We start from the raw sequence: 12,264 nt of genomic DNA, 5'->3' as shown, positions 1-12,264 counted from the left end.
GCAAGCTAATCCTAAACAGGCAAAGCAAAGCATGCAAGCATAATCAAAACAAAGCAAACATACACAATTAGCACACACTATATACAGACAAAGTGGGCTCGCGCAAGGGTTAGGCTGCAAAAGCAAGCCAACTGTATCAGGGTGATGTTAGCTCTTAACCCTAACATTGAGAGTTAGGGTGAAGCAGATGAAATGGGAGTGAGGGGTGTGCCTCACAGCTCTTATCCCTGGCCTGGGAGAGCTGTAGACAAAGGAAGTGTGGGTTCAGAAAGTGGGAACCCTTCTACACTTATGAAACTGACTCAACATGGATCTTGGGTTAATATCCACAATGCATCAACACCAGTTGTGTGAGCAAAGGGATGACTCAACTGAATAGCAGGAGATGGATTGCACATCTCTTGTATCTGCCAATTGCCTTAACAAAGGTCTTTTCCTGCTTGGGGACAAAGATAAACAATCACAAGCATTGCCTCTTAAGGAGGACTTCAGACAGGTGCCTGACCAAATAACAGGCCAGGTCTTCCAGACTACATGAAGTTAGTGATGCTATACCTCAATTGGTTAAGCAACCAAGCAACAGCAAAAGCAAGTTCACAATGAACTATAGCAACTAATGTACCTGAAATCAATCTAACATAATCAGTACACAGCTCAAACAGTCAAATAGACAAGCTAATGGTCAACAGTCAACTGTACATAAACAGACAAACAAGCAAAGCAATGCACAAAGGTGCAATCCACAAGGCCTAAGTACAAGTCTCAAAGCCTACAAAACAAGCTCAAGGTTAGTCATAAACAAGCAATGGACCAACTCCAATTGAGTGCACATCATCAAGTATAAGCAATTGTGCTCTTTGACCTGAAACAAAGCTCAAACATTAAGCACTAACCACTAGGACATGGCCTAGGGTCAAAATGGGAGCAATAAACCAAAACAGAACATGAAAATTATCAAAAATCAAGTTCAATCAAATAAGAAACAAATCCAAGTGGTCTCATATCCATATCATCAACCAATTTCATTTCACAAAACAAATAGTGCAAAGCATGCAAATTCAAAGCTCATTGAAGCAAACAGAATGAATCAATCCAAACTAAATCCAAAATAATTCAATAAATCTCCATAAAAACCATGTCTAAACAGCATCCATCAATTGATCATCATACCAAAATTCAGGTCATTTGGACAAGTGGAAGCATGTCAAATAAAATCCATAAGACAAGGCAAGGCAAAACAAGCTCATACAAGGCACAAAATCATGCATCAACTTCAAGCAAGCACAAAACAGAATTGACACAAGATAAATGCATCAAACCAAAGCCATGACAAACTTCAAGGTGTCTAGAATTACTCCACAAAATTTCAAGTTCATATGATACATATCAAGAATTTCACAAATCATCTAAGATCATGACTCCCAAAAAGTCCACAAATGACAAGCCAGAAGAGAAAATCTCAAACAAATTGGAAATGCATTCCAAAAAATCCACTACAATTCATGAGCAAACTTAACATCCAGAAGAGTCAACATGCAAAAATTCACATCAATTCAAGTTCATATGGCATGGTAATGAAAATCCACAAGTTGGATAAGAAATGGTGTGACACACATTGTCACACCTATATTGATCAGATCATATCTCACAAACCAGGAATGCAAAAATAGCAAACTCTAAGCCAAAATATCCATCAAAATGTCTAGATTACACATGTAAAATTTCAGCTCTATTGGATCAAGCATCATGATTTCATAAAAGAAATGGCAAGCAATGTGCCATGAATGACATGCAAGAACAAACCCTAGGCAATTTTTAAATCCAACCGAGCACAAAATCTGGAAAAATATCCATAAAAAATTAGACATGGTGATGAACATTTCACAAAAAATTTCATGTGATTTGGATTATTATTTTGAGAGTTATGAATTTTTTAATGGTGTGAAAAAAATAAAAATGCATGAAACAAGTGGTATGAACATGGAAGATGATAATGGAAATAAATGAACGGCAACATGTGAATGTGCTTTGGAGCGGGATCGAACCGCTGAAGAATTCAAATCCAGCGCTCACTTAATGAAACGTGTCGTTTCATTAAGTGAGGTGGCACGGTACTATTGGTTGCATGGGGAAAAAACAATGAAAAACATGCAAAACAAGCTGAACAAGATCAAAATGCTTCTGGAAACGCTAAACCTAGACATTCATCAAGTTCATCACGTGTTCATCATGATCAAGATCCAATCATTCCAGAAATTCATAAAATATACATCAATCGAATCATCATTCAACACACATCAATAATCCAGCATCCATTTCATCTAATTCTAACCATATCAAAAGCATCGAGCAAAATAAGTTTTAACATCCAAACTTCAAATCGTGATAACTCTCTTAATTCTTGATGAAAATCAATTCCACAAAGCTCAGGCTACTCTACAATCAAAGATCTACAAGAAGCATATCCTAATTTCAACAATTGCAAGGATCGAATTCTAACCTTCAAAGGATTGCAGATCTGGATTCGAGGTTTTCTGGCCTTGTAATGGTGAAACAGAAACTCCTTAATGCTCAGGTAGATGAATGTATGAAGATCCAATGCTCAATTATGCTTGAAGTAGCTCAAATCAATAGCTGCCATTGATGAAGCTTGATGCAACAGTCCACGATTCTGCTCAACAGTGACGAATTCTGGCTTCAATTCAACTCCAAAGTGCTTGTGAATGATGAATCTATGAAGAACTAGGCAAGGTTTTTGGAGAATTTGGATGAAAAGTTGAGAGAAAAAGTTTGTGCAATTTTGTGTTTGGATCTAGATCTGGAAAATTATGAGATGTTAATCCAAATTCTGTTAGCATTATTAATATATATGATGGATTAATGAAGATGCTAATCACAATTAGCCAAATGCATTGGTAATTAGTGAAATGAGTGTTTTTTGCTAAATTGGTCAATCCACCCTCATGTGCATGGAAACAATGCTACAGTAAACGAGATTTCAGCTAAACACACTCCAAATGTGGTTTAAGACCAAGTGCAAGTGATTGGAAGTGTGGAAAATGTATATTTTTCAACTTCAACTTTTCCCACCAAAATTCAAATTCAAATCAAGTGAAAAATCCAATATTTTTGTGATGAGATTTGATGAATGGTAATGCATGATTATGATAGAGCATTTTGAAACAAGATTGTAGCAAAAAAACCCCACTCCATTTGGCCTTGTGGTGTGAAAGTTATCCAAGTTTGAAGTTCAAAATCCATTGACAATGATTGATCCATAATTTCTCAACCACACATGAGAAATTCATGTTCTTTGACGTTTTGGAAAGGTGAGAGCAATATCTTCAACTTTCATGTTGGACAAAATTTCATTTGAAGCATTTTTGGACATGTAATTTTAAGGAGAAAACCTTTCCATTTTTGGCAATTTTGAATTACAAGTCACTTTCTATTTTTGGAAAGTTTTCATCTGACTTTATTTTCTTCATTGTTGATGTTTGAAATGTCACACGAAACTTGTTTGGACATGAATGAAGTGTCTCTAACCCTCTCCCACCTCCAAATCCATCAGTTGACCTTTGGTTGACTTTTCCAGATGATAGATGAATTGGCTATGCACAGATGAACTTGAGCCTCAATCCCCTGATGAAATGGCTCAAACATGAAACCCTAGCTTCCATAATCATCTGCATTGTGCCAATCAGGGTTGACCAGAGGTCAAAACCCTAATCCCAAGGCATCTGATCAATTATAATGAATCTCTTGATGATGATAAAACCATGAGGATGATGATGTACCATTTCAACCAAGAGGATGATCAATCTCCTTGAGGAACCAAGAAACCCTAATTTGAAGCACCAACATTCAGATGACTAGTGATCAATTCATGAAACCCTCAGCTTGCATCTTAACCTCTTTATCTTCTGATCAAGACCTAGGAGTATGACTTGCTTGATGTTGCCACATGATATGCAAAGATGCAAGGACTAATGTCCTAAAAATGAGATGCAATATGCTAAGCTAGTCCCAAGAGAGGAGGGCAAATTTTGAGGTGTTACAATAATGTCATAAATAGTAAATTTTCTCTTGGAATCATTTTCATATGACAAAAATTGTAGGAGATAGGATCTAGGGAACCCCAATTTTGACCAAATGACTTTCTCTTGTCAACCTCTTTGAACCAGCTTGGAAACTTGAAGGTCTCTTGATCTTTGGGGGATCATGGAGAATCATATATGCATAATATTATGTATCATGAAGTATCCCATAATATATTTGATCAATTTATGAAGAAACTTGTTGAGTAAGTCACACAAGATAGCCAGATGAATTAGGGCTTCCAAGGCAAACAAGTTTCAAACTCTTGATGAATTCTTGATCAAATTAACAAATAATGAACATGGTGATCCATATATAATGGTTAGAACCATTTTGAACCTTTCCTTGATTGATCTCTTTGCATTTGGGGTCTTAAACACTAGATATGGACTTGATGAGACACAGATGGACATACACACTACCTACAAAAGAAAATAAAGCTATACTAGACATATTTTTGTATTTTGATCAGTAAACAATGAAAAATAAAGTATGATACAAAATCAAAATTGCTTGGTGATCTCTCCCAATACAAACCCAATGAATGAAGGGTGAGGAGGATACCAAGGTGTGATCCCAAAGTCAATGCAAATGATGAGATATCATGAGGGATCTTAGGGTCAAAATTATGGTCTTATAGGCGTGTTTAATGAAGTTTTTAGGTTTATGAGAGAGAATGGTGGTGAAGAAGATGAGGTTTATGAGAAATAATGAGTGAAAATCATATTTTTATTGTGGTTAGTGGGTATAATGGGTGGTGAATAGGCTTTAATGAGAGGTGGGGTCCACAAGAGAAGAAAAAAAATTCAAAATTTCAAATTTGTAGACCTGATATGAGTTGTGTCAAGCACCACGGCCGGCTGTGTCAGGCTTCTATAATTTCCAATTTGATAGCTTACTTCAGGGCTCTTGACACGAGCCTTGTCACAGGCCACGGGTGACTGTGTCAGGCTTTTGTAAGTCCTCCCTTATGTTTTTCTGTGCTCCCTTCAGGCCTCCTGACACGGGTTGTGTTATATGACACGGGTGGCCGTGTCAGGTGGCTGGTTTCTCTTCAATTTTTCCCTTTTTTTTCAATATTTGCCTTTCCTTGAATGCCTCCGCCCTTTTGTGTAAGGCACTATGCATACCTGAACAAACCTAAAACACCAAACAAAAACAAAGACAATAATTAGAAATAAAACGCGTGAGTTGCCTCCCATGAAGCGCTTCGTTTAACGTTGCATGGCTCGACGGTCGTCCATCTTACCCAGTAAGACGAACATCATCAACCAGACCACTCTCTTGTCCTTGGTAGTATGGTTTTAATCTATGTCCACTTACCTTAAAGGTGTCCTCGTTTGCTTGATTTTAGGGCTCGATTGCTCTTTGGGGGAGTACTTTGTGAATCACGAAAGGTCCGGACCATCTTGACCTCAACTTTTTAGGAAACAACTTCAACCTGGAATTAAACAACAAAACCAATTGACCCTCCCAAAATTATTTCTTCTGAATTTTTGGTCATGTGATTTTTTGTGCTCTTTGTATATTCAACATTTTCATAAGCCTGATTTCTAAACTCTTCTAACTCGTGTAGTTTAAGAATCTGGGATTCACCGACTTTTGAAAGATCACAGTTCAAGAATTTGGAGGCCCAAAATGATTTGTGCTATAGTTCGAGTGGTAAATGACATGCTTTACCATAAACCAATTGATAAGGGTACATGCCTATTGAGGTTTTGAATGTTGTTTTGTACGCCCATAATGCATCCTCTAACTTTATTGACCAATCTTTTCGAGAAGCACTAACAGTCTTTTCCAGAATCTGCTTTATCTGTCTGTTAGATACTTCAACCTGCCCACTCGTCTTAGGATTATAAGGTGTGGCAATATTGTGCTTCACGTTGTATTTCCTCAACAGATTCTCCATCAACTTATTTAGAAAATGAGTACCTTCATCACTGATTAATGCTCTTGGTACCCTAAACTTAGAGAAAATGTAGTTTTTGAGGAAATTGACCACCACTTTAGCATCATTTGTGGGTAATGCTACAACTTCTACCCACTTTAACACATAATCAACAACGACCAAAATGTAATGCTTTCCAAATGAAGATGGAAATGGTCCCATGAAGTCTATTCCCCATACATCAAACAACTTTACCTCCAACATATCATTTTGAGGCATCTGATTTCTTTTCGAGATATTACCCGTCCTCTGACATCTGTCACATTCCTTCACTATGCTTTGAGCATCCCTGAACAGTGTAGGCCAGTACAACCCAGACTGGAGGATTTTTGTTGTTGTCCTATCTCCACTAAAGTGTCCTCCATATTCTGAGTCATGACATGCTTTGAGGATGTCCCTCTGTTCTTCCTCCGGAACACACCTTCGAACCAACCCATTTATTCCCTTTTTGTACAAGAACGAGTCATCCCACAAATAAAACCTGCAATCATGCAAAAACTTTTTCTTTTTGTTAGAATCAAAATCGTCAGGTATTATTCCACCTACTAAACAATTCGCATAGTCTACGAACCATGTAACACCAATAACCATTAGGATTCGTTCGTCAATGAATTCATCCTTGATTGGGTGTTTCTTCTATGTTTTTTCTATTAGGGACATCCGAGATAAGTGATCATCAATAGTATTTTCACATCTCTTTTTGTATATGATTTCCAGATCGAACTCTTGTAGAAGTAGAATGCATCTCAGCAATCTTGGTTTAGATTCCTGTTTAGCAAAAAGATATTTCAAAGCAGTATGGTCAGTATAAATAATTACCTTCGACCCTAACAAGTAAGACCTGAATTTGTCAAAAGCATACACAACCGCGAGTGTCGCACCTCGAAAAAATGAGAGCATGACTTAGTGAGGCGCAATCGCACGCTCGCAATGATGGACTGAACAGAGTCGCCACCGAACTCTATTTATTCCTAAAAAGGAAAGGGGAAATATCGATAAAACCCAAGAAAGAAACGAAAATGATTATGGTCGTGCAACCAAATCAGGGTTCGGGAGTCGATTACGCAAGGGGAAGGTATTAATACCCCTCACGTCCGTTGTACTCAACGGGAACCATTAGGTTAGTTGTGTGCGTTAGTGTTAATTGAAATGTTAGGTTTTTCAAGTTATTAAGTGGGAAAGAAAGAGTAAAAAAGAGGAAAATGTTTTTAGATTTTTTAACAAAGGACTAAACCTAAGTTTTTTATTAGTAGGCCTAACAAGATTTATAAATCTTGCTCCTACGTATCTCAACAGAGAAATCAAGGCTTACGTAGTTTTGGGTAGAAAAATGTTTGTTTGTTGGTCAATTTTAGAGAAAGCTATATTGTATTAATCGACGAAAACATTGTTTTACCCAAAACAGATGAGGAGCAGACGTATACCACACATCGAATGGATTTACAAATCAACATTCGGAAAAACGTCTCTTATCTCAACTCAACAACCGTGGCCGAAACATTGCTTTGCATCATCTTAAGACAAGATGTCTTTCGTTTATGAAAAGGTTTTCTGATTAATCGCACGGCGGCGAGAAAGAGTTTGATTGGTTGGATGTATTTTGAGTAATGGCGAGAACTTGGATGAGCGAGATATCCATCTCGAATCTTAGTCTCAGGAGTGCACGGTATCCACCATGTTCCATTTCCATCTTATTTGCAAAAATGTTTAATAAGGATTAAGTGTTTTGAAGTTTGATTGAGAAAGGGGTTTGAAGAAACCGCATTGACAATTTTAAATGATGGCGAGAGCTAAGATAGGCAAGGCATCCACCTCGAATCTTAATCTCAGGAGTGCACGGTATACACCATGTTCCATTTCCATCTTCATTGAAAGGGGTTAAGATAGGAATTAAGTATTTTGGAGTTTGAAATACGAGTACTTGTGACTTGCAAGCTCTTACAGCTTGGGTCTAATACTCGGGACTACGTCTGGATATTTCACCCAGGTAATCTTTTTCTTCCAAATTTGCTTAAGGAAATGGTTCGAATATTTATGAGTGTTTTGGAGGGAAAACGAATATTTATGGCTTGCAAGCTCTTACAGCTTGAGCCTAATATTCGGGATTATAACTGGATATTCTATCCAGGATAATTTCTTCAAATTTTATTAAGAAGATGGTTTGAGATATTTACAGGTGTTTTGTAGAGGAGACGAATATTTATGGCTTACAAGCTCTTACAGCTTGAGCCCAATATTTGGGATTATAACTGGATATTCCATCCAGGATAATCTTTTTCTTCAAATTTTAATAAAAAAGATACGTTTGAATAGAAGGATTAATGTGAATGTTTGAGGTGTTGGTCAATTAAGTTGATATGGCGTATGAGTTCGTGGAGAATATGCCCGAGAGTAAGCCGAACGAAATAAATAAATAAGCAAGTTATTTACAACACATTAAAAATTAAACCGGAAGAATAAAATCAACAAGCGTAAAAAAGAGGACTAGATAAAAGGTACAAAATGGTAAAATAAATAGTAAGAAGTTATAAATTTTTTAAATAAAATAGCAAGCATAAAAATAAAAATATGAAGATATATGTTATTCCCAAGTATCGAACCCATCCCACAAAAGAAGATGAAATTGCTTTCTCTCCACTCGGCCACTTATGGTCATTCTGTTACCTTAACAACAACTTAAAGATATAAACAAGAATAGATAAAGATAAATTAAAATAAAAATTAACTAAAATGAGATGGGCTGTTTAAGCTAATGGGCAACTAAAGCCCACGAAAATGGTGAGAGAATCCCAAAGGCCAACCCTAGCCGCCTGGCTGTTGGGTGGAGATAACAAAGCTTAATCATCATCAATGCCAGCAGTAGTTAACGAGAAGTTGCAAGGAAAAACCAAACGGTAATTAAATGGCACAATAACCCTCACAGGTGGGTTTTAAATGGGTTTTAAATGCCTTAAAATAAATAAAAGAAAAAGAACTGAAGGAAAGTGAAACAAATCACCACAAATTCGTTCATCTCCCTCAAAGAACAACTTCCACTCTCTCGATCTCTCTCTAAATACAGACAAACGAATGCTTCCAAAATCAACAAAACTCTCACCTTTCTCGTTTGTTCTTCAGACGTCTCCGCTTTGATACGAATCTCCTGCTCTCACGAATCTTCTATGCTTCATCAATCGCTGGTGGCCGCCGAAAGCCATCAACGGCAGAAGGGTTTGTTGTGTCGGTAGCTGATCGCGAGCTTGAGGTTGCCGATCCTTGGGATTCCGTGGTTGCGACCTGGTGGAGGAGGAGGCGGCTCTCTTTTTTCGGTGAAAAATTATTAGGGTTTTTTCGCTACCTCCTTGAATCGTGGCTGCCCCCTTCTTTATACTCACCCTACTAGGGTTTTGAGTTGGCTTACTGCAATCAAAAGGGGTATCCCTTTGGAAGTCCTTTGAGGTACTCCAGTTTTGTCTGCCTTACTTGGTGTTTGATCTGGAAAAGGTAATACGACCCCTGTACTTTCTTCTCTTAAATTTTACTCAATTCCTTTCTGGGTCACTTGTGAACTTTTACCGCCGGTAAAGGGCTATTTATCATTGTGAATTTACCGAAATATTGGTTTCATGTCTGCAGGAGAAAACGTCGAACTTGCGAGCATGGCTTTGATTTTTTTGTGTTGATGCTGTGGTGTATGCTCTGTTGTCATAATTGTTGAAAGGAACATTGGGAGCTACTTCTGACTTGTCGGTTATTGGAGAAGCAAACATGGTTAAAACCTTCGCTCATCCTTGACCTATCACCTTGATTCCTTTTTGAACTATGATAGCTAACAGTATTGTTTGGACAGTTCCGGTTGAGTAGAAACAAAAACAAGCGATTTGGGATGAACACTGGTAAGGTCCTCCTTTCTAAATTGTTTGACATTGGATGATTTGATGTATTTGGTGATTTGAACTGAGTTGTTATTGCAGGTCTTTGATTGAGCCTGGTTTTGATTTTTTGTGTTAAATGTTGTGATTTCATTTCAATGGCCAATCTTCTACAGTTAGCTACCATTGCCATAATGTCTTGCATTTCAGATTTCTCATGCACATTTTTTGACCTTTTGCAGATGCCGGTTTTAACACTTCCATCTGATATTCAGTGGAATTCCGGTTAAGTGTACATCTCATGGTTTGCGACATACTTTTGGCAGTTCTCCTGGTTTTACTTCAATAGCAATTCTTGAAGTTTTGGAAACATGCTTATTCATGAACTGATTTTGATCTTCTTCCTGTAGGAATTCTTGAATTCGATCAACCGAAACTTTTGTTTGACTTATCATGGAAATAAATTCAAGCAAATTGTAAAGCGGTTCTTGCAAAATACGAAACGTCGCTAGAGCCGAGAGAACCGTGGCTTCATACTTTGCATTCCAATATCTCCTGTTATATGCTTGCTCGACTTCCTCTGCATTATTACTTTTTGTTTTTTTGCTATCAGCGTCCATTGGATCAGTTTTTGGTTCGGCAAATGACAGTTCCTTCTCCGACTCAACTATTGTCTCCTCTCACAATTCCATTTTTGGTGCAGGAAATATGCTACATGCATGATGATTACTCGCCGCATATTGTTCACCGAGACGTGAAAACAAGTAACATTCTTTTGGATTCATAATTCAATGCAAAAGTTGTTGATTTCGGTCTCGCCAGGATATTGATTAAACCAGAAGAACTTGCCACCATGCCAGCTGTGGCTAGCGCATTTGGATATATTGCTCCAGGTAAAACAATTTCGAATTCCTGTTTTCTCATAAAATTCGACTATCTTAAGTTATTAGATCTCAATGTTTATTTCGTGTATGAATTGCAGAATATGCTCAAACAATTAGAGTCAATGAGAAGATAGATGTTTACGGCTTTGGAGTAGTTCTATTGGAACTGACAACTGGAAAAGAAACTAATCTAAAAATTGTCAGCCGGTAGACCATCAATGAAGGAAGTCTTGAAGATATTGATCGGTTGCAGAGATCCATAAGCAAGCCAATGCATAGAAGATTGTTGATATTCATGATGATGCTCCACTCCTTAAGAACTTTGATAATGTGATAAAATGCATGCACGTTTGTAACGACCTTGGAACTGAGTTTTTGACTAATAGTTACAGCTTCGTGTTTTCTTTTTTAAAGTGCAACATTCACTTTAGACTTTAAAGAAAATAAATCCACAGCTTTGAGTATGTTACCTATCTGGATAAGCCATGAAGTGTGACTTTATATAGCATTGTAATCTTGCAAGGCAATGACTTCAGACATACAACAACTGTATAACGTAAACATGCAATTGTAATCTTGCAAAGCAATGACTTCATTTCGTTTGCACTGAACTATATTAATCTCTTGGCAAGAAACAGTCGGCTCTGAATTCTTTGATTGATCAGTTAGTTACTATTTAGAACACCATTGTTATCATAAACAAGGCTAATGTTTTCATGCCCAACTTTTCTCAAATATTCTTTTTTTCTAAAGTGCTTGATAGAACAAGTGATAACCCAAACTTCAGCTCATTCACGGCAACTTGAATTGGTTGAATAATGTCATTAAATGTTGAGTAGTCATCCATCAACTAATTAATGAAACACATTGCCGTTTCCTGCTGACTGTGAGTGCGGTCAATAACTTGTTGTGGATCCTCTGCTTCAACATCACTCACCAAAACTTCCAAAGCAGCAGTGTGTTTGAGAAAACTCATCACATTATTTCATCAACTTCTTGTATTTCTAGGATGCAAAGCGGAACACAATCTTTCTTTGCAGCAGACACACTGAAGTGTGTAAAAGGTTACAAGTTTAGAACCTTTTTGGACTTGAAATGAACAAAACGCTCATTGTGAATGAGCAAGAAAATGATGCTTTCATGAAAATGACGGTTGTGAGTGGATGGATGTGATAAAAATGAATGAAGTAGCTGAAACATGAATGAGTATGCGTATGAATGAATGGAAGCTTTCCAATGTGAATGAAAAAATGTGAATGCAAATTTGAACATGATATATAGAAATATGATATGGAATATAGATGGAATCTCTTTGAATTAAGATCGAAAGGGAAAATGATGTTCTATGAGAGAGACAAAACATGGATTGAATTTAGACATGAGAATGAAAGTCATGACATTCCAACTGATTCTATCAAAATATATCAAACATCTAAAGCCAAATAGAGAGGTAAAAATCTAATAGTCATGGAATGGCAAGTAG

At 37.2% G+C, this 12,264-nt stretch overlaps 1 long non-coding RNA gene across 1 annotated transcript; it reads left to right on the top strand.

Annotated features, from left to right (window-relative positions):
• Positions 1–8,929: 8,929 nt before the first annotated feature.
• Positions 8,930–11,223, top strand: LOC127115848 (uncharacterized). The gene is made up of 4 exons (XR_007800900.1): positions 8,930–9,529; positions 9,662–9,921; positions 10,140–10,790; positions 10,880–11,223. It is a non-coding gene; the product is annotated as an uncharacterized LOC127115848 (long non-coding RNA).
• Positions 11,224–12,264: the final 1,041 nt, after the last annotated feature.

Source organism: Lathyrus oleraceus, chromosome 1 (genome assembly GCF_024323335.1).
Source record: "Lathyrus oleraceus cultivar Zhongwan6 chromosome 1, CAAS_Psat_ZW6_1.0, whole genome shotgun sequence".
In the NCBI taxonomy this organism is placed as follows: Eukaryota; Viridiplantae; Streptophyta; class Magnoliopsida; order Fabales; family Fabaceae; genus Lathyrus; species Lathyrus oleraceus.
This window is presented reverse-complemented; position numbering and strand designations above follow the sequence as displayed.